Below are 9,368 nucleotides of genomic sequence, written 5' to 3'. Positions count from 1 at the left end.
AAAAACAAGAATACCTACACAAAAAGCGAACTTCCATTCAATAAGACAAAATATGCATTAATGCTAAATGGTGAAGCTAGGACAGAACAGAAACTGGCAATAGATTCATTAATTGTTGCATTCAAGGGAGGTCTGTTGAACACTGATTGCCATTTTCCTGGGCATTCAGACCAACCAAGTGGCTTATTATATATCCACAAATGTTCACGTGTGGCAAGTCTGTTGGCTACGACGTATTGATCCAGCCCCACTATACGTTCCAGCGCCCACCATCGTAACTCGTCGCAACTGTGTTTGTGCTCTAGAAAGTGTGCAGCCAAAGGTGAGGAGAGGTTACAGGTCCTAATTCTGGACTTATGTTCTGAGATCCTTAATTTGATAGGTCTTGATGATTTGCCTATATAAGTCATCTCACAGGGACACATAACCGCATATACAACGTTCTTGGAGTTGCACGTGGTATGGTCCCTAAGTTTCCAGTGCTTATGGTTGATAGTGATGATATTAGTGGCAGTTGCTGACCTGCACTGGCAACAGTGGCCACATGGAAAGTGCCCAGTGACCTTCTCCATCCCCCACATTTCAGTAATGGTTTTGGGTGCTTGTTATGTTGTGTCCTGTCTGCCTGGGAGAGCCTGCTCTTTAAGTTCTTACCCTTTTTAAAAGCGTACATGGGGCGCTCCAGATCGACAATATTCATTTGAAGTAGGTGCCAGTGTTTACTGATAGCCTTCTTAATCTCTGCATGCTGTGTGCTGTAAGTCATTACACAAACCATGCGTGACTTGCTCGGGTTCTCACAAGTGTTTTTCACCAGTGCCACCTCTCGGTGTTGGTATCGTGCCCTTTTACGAGACTGCCACAGTATATGATGTGGATAGCCTCTATGGGACAATCTATCCTCTATGATGATAGACTGCACCAAGAAATCTTTCTTATCTGTGCTGTTTCGTCTGGGCCTTAGAAATTTCCCGTAAGGGATACTTTCCCTTAGGGATAGAGGGTAAAACTATCGAAATGCAAGATCGTATTGCCATCTGTGGTTTTGCGGTACAGGTCCACTTTGATGACTCCATCCTTAGCCTTTAACAAGAGGTCCAGAAATGGAATAGACGTATTGTTAGCGGACATAGTAAACCGAAGATGTTCATTCACAGAGTTAATCCATGTCAAAAATTGCTCATGGTCTCCTGTGGTTTTGTCCCAAATGATAATAATGTCATCTATATATCTCTTGTAAAATGTGATAGATTGCAAAAAAGGATTGGAGTCATCAAAGATGGAGACTTTTTCAAAGACCCACATGAATAAGGTCACATAGTTAGGGGCGAAGGCAGCACCCATAGCGGTTCCTTTAATTTGTAGGTAAAAGTCCTCTTTGAACCTGAAATAGTTCTTAGTTAAGGAGATTTCCAACAGGTCAGTAATGAACTTGCTTGGAACTAACTGAGGATTGCTTCTAAGGTCGAAAAATAATGTAATAATTGGCAATGACTCTGACTGTGGGATGTTAGAATATAAAGATTCTACGTCTAGAGTAATGAACAGATTATTTATGGGGTCAAAAGGTAGACCATCCAAATGTACGATTGCATCAGTAGTATCAGCAAGGTATGTCGGGGGGTCAGCAGCCAAAGGCTTTAAGAAGTAATCAAGATATTTACCCAAGGGCTCCAAAATGAAGCCGTAAAGAGACACTATTGGTCTACCAGGGGGGTTGAGCATATTCTTATGGACGTTAGGAAGAATGTAAAATAGGGGGACCCTAGTCCCTTTGATAGTCAGGAATTGAAATTCTTTGGAACTCAAGATCTCTACAACTCTTGCCCGTGTAATCAGGGCTAGAATTTCATTCCGTATTCCGTCCGTAGGGTCCCTTCTGAGTTTCAGATAGAAGGTGGTATTTTCTAATTGTCCCAGAACCTCAGCGTCGTAATAAGTAGAATCGCAAACAACAACCCCACCGCCTTTGTCGGCTTGCTTGATGATAATAGTAGTGTTTTACTTGAGTTTTCGTATACATGCCCACTCTTTTTTAGAGAAATGATAACATCGATTATGTTTTAAGTCAGGCGGACCAGCGAAAATGGAATGGAAATCACGGAGCACAACCCGCTCAAATATTAATGTTTCGTTTGAAACCATTTGTGAGGTCGGAGTGAAAGTAGACTTTAATTTGAACGGTGTATTGTAATTTTTATCTAAATCGCTGCTGTTAGTTCCAAAATAGTCTTTTAACCGTATTTTACGGAAAAAGTTCTCGAGTTCCATTTCTAAATCCATTTGGCTAGGATTACGCAAAGGGATGAAAGAAAAACCTTTCTCAAGGACAGTAATTTCATCTTGGGTAAGTATCCGCTTGGAGATGTTATAGACTGCTGACAAGTTAGTTAACGCTGATACGCTTTCCTCCTGGTCTGGAATACATTTTCTATTGGAGGTGGTCCTGCATCGGTTGGAGGAAAAGGGAGATTTGGTGGAGGGAACGCTGGGTGCGGGCCCTGTGGTACGTACATTGGCATCTGCATATACTGTTGATAATGCCAATTTTGGCGCCCTCTTCTCCCCCTCCTTTGGCCTCTATTCCATTGTCGTCATTTTTGGCCACGTGTATTTTGGTTAGGAAAAGATCCACTGCCATCAGAAGAACTATCTGAAAAGTTGACTCTTTTCTTATAGTTCTGTGGACCATAGTTAGGATAAGAAGGATCATTCCATTGATCGGGGCCCGCTGTAACGCTCACCTGATTCCCGTAGAGGCGCCGGTCTTGACTGGGCGTATACCGTATCTTCAAAGGTGATGTGTAACACACGGCTGGCTCTTTGGGCTGGACCTCTGTGCACTGTATGTCTGACTTGAAGGGTAAGATGTCTGCAGATAGAAAATATGGGATTAATGAACTGGGTTATTGAATGTCTCTCTCTTCTTCCCTTTCTCTTCTCCTGTAGAACCCCAAAGGTTAACGCTCTCACCTTAGGTAAGTGAACGCCGTGCTCTCCATCTGCCTCGGGGCAGGGTGCTGTAACCAGTTTCTTCACTGGATAAGAGGAGCAGGCCTCTTGACTTCAGAGGACTGCTGTCCGTCGTTTACTGCACGAACGGTAAGTTTCGAGTAATTCTAATGTCTTTAAAAGTCTTTAGTAATGATGTCTCTTGTTTTGCAGGGTTCCGGCGATGGCGGATGACGGGCTGAAGTGAGTTGAAGATGGAGCCTGTGTGATGAATAGAAGCGCCTGGAAGCACGTAAGTAAGCGCTTGTTGCCTGCTTCACGATGCGCTCTAACTGTCTTATTATTTTGCAGGTACAAGTTCGGAGCGGCTGCAGGGTGCCGGAATACCCACTGGGTTAGATGTGGAAAGGAGTAATGGCACGTGAGTATTAAAGTTCCCCAATGTCTTTAAACGCACCTTGTTTTGTCTTTCAGATGCGGGATGCAGCGCCGAAGGCCTCCGGAGCGTGCGAAGAGTTGGTAAGCTTTTGTCTTTCAGATGCCGGAATGCAGTGCGAAGACCTCCGGAGCGCACGAAGAGTAGGTAAGCCTTTGTCTTTCAGATGCCGGAATGCAGCGCGAGGCGTTGGTGACAGCCGATGGACCAGGTAAGTGAAGCGCTGTCACTGAAGACCGTAATGCTAACCTGTTCTTTCTTGTCTTTATAGGTGTTGCTGAAGACTGGATTCAGGATGGTAAGCCTTTTTCCTTAGGCCCAGGATCAGATGCAGAAGACACGATGAGCGTTCTGCTGCAGAGGATGCAGAATAACGCAAAGCAAGATTCATCCATCGGGTGTGGTTTAAATAGCCTCCTGTAGTGCTTAGGTGTCTCCTTCCACAGCCACGCCTAGGTAAGAAAAGAGTTCCTGCTTTCCAGAAGAGTTCCAGTGTTCTGAACCTAGGGAGTGGCTCCTGCCCCACCCAACAGGAAAAGTAGTTCCAAACAGAAGAGGATCAGAGGCTCAACTGGCAGGCAAGTAAGCAGCATGGTCTGCTGCAGGTAAGTCCACCCAAGCATTATGAGCCCGGCGCTTCCAGCGCTGGGACTGGGCATATTTATGAGCCTGGTGCCACTGGCGCCAGGACTGGGTCTAAGAGATCGGTTAAGGCCTAAGAGATCGGTTAAGAGAAAGACCAGAAGAGGTAAAAAGGCCACAAAAAACAAAAAACAAATAACTGAAAATATAGTGATGAATATTTCAAGTAAACATCTATCAAGTGACCAACTGTTTATTCTGAATCGGGGCCTATCATTCGTACCCACGAGTAACACATCTATGTTTGAAGAGCAAGTCTGTCTACACCGACTTATGAGAAAGATTAGATTAAAGATGTTCTTTGAAAATGACCCAGGACAAGATGATACTCCTGAAGACAATCTAGAACTACGACCCAAGAGCCTGTTCGATCCACCCATCCAAAATCCTATACTCGATTTATTTGAGAAAAAGGTACTTAATGACTTGAAACGAATCAACTACCGCAAACTATCTCCGATCAACATTAAGAATAGTCAGCTTGAGCATATTGAGACCCTGGCAAAAGATGAAGATATCACCATTAAACCGGCAGACAAGGGCGGAGCCATAGTCGTCATGGACACGATTTACTACACCACTAAATGCCTCAAACAACTCAACGACTAGACAACTTACAGTAGATTGAATGGCGACCCCTCTCAGGGTATAAAGACTACTATCGAGACCTTAATTGACAATGCCCTCGACAATGATTGGATAAGTGTTAAAACCAGTCAATTCCTTATTAATAAACATCCGATAACACCAGTATTCTATGGACTTCCAAAAATTCATAAGGACAATCAGAAACCTCCATTAAGACCTATAGTTGCAGGAACGGAGAGCATCTTTGATCCTCTAGCCATCTATGTTGACCGCCTTCTACAGCCTTTAATTCAGGAAATCCCTACCTACCTCAAAGACACCACAGATTTCCTCAACTGTCTAGCAGAAATCTCAGCTATCAGTAGCGACTGCATCATATTCAGTATGGATGTATGCAGTCTATATACCTCTATACCACACGATGAAGGCATTAACGCTGTGGAATGGTTACTCTCCAACTCTGAACAAATACGAGGTAACTCAGAGTTCATCATTGAACTACTTAAACTCATCTTACATAATAGCTACTTTCGGTTCCAAAAGACCTTCTACAATCAAATATCCGGCACATCCATGGGCTCTGCTATGGCACCTGTCTATGCAAACTCATTCATGTATAGATTTGAAACAGAACACGTCTTAGATAATCAAATATGGTCATGTAAGATCATACTGTGGAAACGATTCATAGACGATATATTTGGAATCTGGTGCGGCACAAGAACTGAATTGGACGAGTTTTTACTCTACATGAACACAGTACACCCAAAAATTAAATTCACGATGGACGTTGGAGAACCAGACCTCCACTTTCTAGATGTCAGCTTGAAGATCTATGAAGGAAAGGTAGTGACCACCATTTATCACAAACCCACAGATACCAATAATCTCCTACACTTTACCAGCTTTCACCCAAAACCCATGCTAAAAAGTCTCCCTTACAGTCAGATATTGAGACTAAAAAGAATCATATCAGACCCAGCTGGCCTTGACATTGAATGCACTCAACTAATTGAGCGATTTCAGAAACAAGGATATCCTCAGGACATTCTACAAGAAGCCAACGATAGATCAAACCATCTAACACAGAAAGACCTGTTAGCACCTAAGTCCAGAACTAATTCTACTCCATTGATGTATATTTCCAAATATTCACGTCAAAGTTTTCAGATTGGCAAATCTATAAGAAAGCATTGGTCTTTACTACAAAGTGATGAACACCTGAAAGAACTCTTCCCAAGAGTACCAATGATGGCATTTAGAAGGGGCCGCAACCTTAGGGACAGACTCGTGAAAGCTGAAAGACCAAATAAGGATAAACAGATCCTCTTACAGACTAAAAAAATGGGCACTTTTCCATGCCTTAATTGTACCAACTGCAACAATGTAATCAAGGGTAATACCATCTCTCACCCATCAACAGGCAAAACGATAAAGATCAGAAGCTTCGCCACCTGTATAACAGCAGGCGTCATATACGCTCTGAAATGCCCTTGTGGCAAATTATACATTGGGCAGACTACGAGGTCTTTGAAAGAACGAATATCAGAGCACAAGTCCACCATCCGGTGTCAAAACCAGAAATCACCAGTAGCCAGACATTTTATGGAAGCAAAACATAACATCAGTCAATTAAGATTCCAGGTCGTCGAAGTTGTAAGCAAACCACAGCGAGGTGGCAACTACATAAGACTATTGGCACAAAGAGAAAAATATTGGATATACCTCTTAGACACCAAATACCCAAGGGGTCTCAACGAGGAGACATCCTTGAACTGCTTCATTTAGATATTTTTTAACTTTCAGATATTTCTGTCCTGTAGACCCTGCACTCTCTACCATACACCAAGAATTCACTATGCTTTTGGATATGGGAAGGCAGCAACATCCTCACAACTGACTGTCTAGTGAATGGGATAATTAATTTTACCCTGCACTCTATTGAAATAACTAGACATTTGATAGATCAGCAGCACTAATCAGGAGGTCATAGTTATTGGAGAACAGGCTTCACGCCACGGTACATATTATACATATTTTAATGCATTGTTACATGTTAGGACTTAGTATTGTTAGTCCTAATACATGATGGAATTTATAGCAATGTACATTTGCCACTTGTAATATTGAACATGTAAACAGTGTGCATAACTAAGAATGTGAGGACATCGGGTACCTGTATCAGATTGTCCAGCAAATCAAATAAAGGGATGTAAATGTTCATATTGTGATGTTTGGATACACTCGAACGATACAGAAGTGCCATACGCATAAGTAGCACCACATGCAGAATATGTTTGGTAAAATTACTCCGTTTTTCCGACCGCTGCTGTTATCATCATATTGTTTAAACTTAGGCTACTCTTAACAGAATTTTGATTATGTTGTCAGAAGAGGACTTGCAGAACTGTACACACGTAATCACTTTTACCAACAGGGTCCTTTTACATAGCTAAAGATGGCCGCCACATTTCTCGAACATCGTAATCACTTTTACTAACAGGGTCCTTTTACATAGCTAAAGATGGCCGCCACATTTGACAACATTTCTCGAACATCGGGTTAGTCCGTTGTTGATCTCAACCCCCAGAATCTAGCCCGCCAAATACTAGGCTATTTGAACACGGTCCCTCGTTTCCATGGGCACCGTGCATACAACGAACAGAGAGAAGCACAACTGGTTGTACATAGAGGCAGTGCAGGTACGCACTTTCTATAGAACACTGTACACGCTGTTTGACCGTGTGATCAATGATCCATATGATCTTGAATACTCACTAGCACTACACTGTCATCCACAGAAAGCATTCGCACTAACGAGTTCCCAGATCTATCTGCACCTGTCCTTCCTGCAACGTTAGATACAACACAGAGGAATCCTGCACGTCCACCGGACATTGAATCCTGCCGCAACATACCCGCGTGCTTTACCGCACGAATGATAGCAGGTATATGGTCATTTTCTCACTAACGAACACATTATTGTACTTGTGAATAGATATTTAGTCACACACAGTAACCCGTACATTTACATTGCTATCCACAGAGATTACCGGAAGTATCGAAGTACCTTTCTGCACCAAGAAAACACCTAAATCGAGGTCTTGGCACTGCAAGCATGTCCACATGGACTTATTTTTTCGCCATAGATGGCTTTTTTGTTACAACATTTAACCCTCAATAGGTTAGTACTTTTTTATGTAGAATATCCTTTTTGTGAAAAAAACCTTCTTTTGTTGTGTAATTTGTATTTACCATGCTTAACAGTAAACCTACACTGGTTGATTATGCCCTCAAAATTGAATATGTTTCATCTGTTGAATTGAATTTTAGAAGCCTTCATTATAGCCTCCATTTTTAAATTACTAATGACATTCTATTTGGTTGGATTCCCATTAGAGGTGCACGGGACTACACTAGACAGTGTTCTGGATTTTTCTTTTAAAAACATGGCCAGATAGTTACTCTGGTCAAACTAAATTGAATGTTTGCACTATCTAGCACACCACATGTAGATATTTAATTTGAATGAAGTAATGCTGCTTGTTGTTTATTTGGTTGACAAACTTACAAATATACCTTTTGTTTATATTTTTTTCCCCTAAATGCATTTTGACTAGACAGTAGATCCACAGAGGCTTCTGAAGAAGAGGTATTACCTCGAAACGCGTCAAGCCATTGAGAGTGGAATTTCCATCAACTTTTGATTATGTTGACATTATAATGTTGTTACGCAATTTCTCCTGTCTTCACTACATTTTTATGTATAAATAAATAGGTGTTTACTTCATCCCAGTACACCTAAAATACAGAAACCTTTGTTCCTCTGTTTGATGTTATAAATTTTGTTGAATCAATTCTCTAAAGAATATTGCTAACTATATCCTTAAGAATCTACGCCCTTGTTGCGTAGTCCAAGAGTGTGCAGGGGACGGGAGGACTCGAACTTTGGGTCCTCTTCCCTTGCTCTTATTTGCTATAGGGTTTTTGTGCCAAAACCCTCTTTTCCTCCTCTGCACCTCACAAAAGTATCGACACCACTCCTTGTGGCTTTCAAAATAACATTTTCAAACATCTCCTCTATTTGGGTGTGCACTCACTCCACCACTATACCTGGGTCCAAAAGGTCCCAATTGGGACTGGTTGGCACTCGGAACCTGGGTTATGGATCTGCTTCCAAGGGAGTTGGGAAAACCCTGACCTTTTGGAAGCAGAGATCATGACAGTACCCCCCCTCAAGACCCCTCCTAAACCGGGCTTCTCCGGGGGTTTTGGCTTGTCAGGAAATGTTCGGTGAAATCTTTTGATTAGGCGAGGAGCGTGGACATATTCAGCAGGTTCCCAGGATCTCTCTTGGGGGCCGTAGCCTTTCCAGTCAATTAGGTAAAATAGTTTAGATTTGGAGATCTTGGAGTCCAGAATGCTTTTGACTTCAAACTCGAGTTCTCCATCAACTAGGATGGGTTTTGGAGATTTAGTTAGTCGGGTTTGAGGTTGCACGGGTTTTAATAGAGAGACGTGGAAGACCGGATGTATCTTCATGTACGGGGGCAAATCCAACTTGACCGCTACTGGGTTTACTATGGTAGTGATGGAATAGGGACCAAGGTATCTTGGGTTGAATGTGCGTGGCCCTTTTAGAGGTAGATATTTGGTGGATAACCAGACTTGATCCCCTACTTGATATTGAGGGGCTTCCTTCCGATGTTGATCTGCTCCTTTCTTGTATTGTTCTTTAGCCCTTTGAAGG

The 9,368-nt window shown here is 42.4% G+C and overlaps 1 long non-coding RNA gene across 1 annotated transcript; it reads left to right on the top strand.

Annotated features, from left to right (window-relative positions):
* The first annotated feature begins 7,471 nt into the window (after nucleotides 1-7,471).
* LOC138568933 (uncharacterized) lies at nucleotides 7,472-8,710 on the top strand. The gene is made up of 3 exons (XR_011303010.1): nucleotides 7,472-7,566; nucleotides 7,665-7,802; nucleotides 8,239-8,710. It is a non-coding gene; the product is annotated as an uncharacterized lncRNA (long non-coding RNA).
* The last annotated feature ends 658 nt before the right edge of the window (nucleotides 8,711-9,368 follow it).

Source organism: Ambystoma mexicanum, chromosome 2q (assembly GCF_040938575.1).
Source record: "Ambystoma mexicanum isolate Mex_15411 chromosome 2q, UKY_AmexF1_1, whole genome shotgun sequence".
NCBI classification, from domain to species: Eukaryota; Metazoa; Chordata; class Amphibia; order Caudata; family Ambystomatidae; genus Ambystoma; species Ambystoma mexicanum.
The sequence above is the reverse complement of the archived record's forward strand: the minus strand, read 5'-3'. Positions and strand labels throughout refer to the sequence as shown.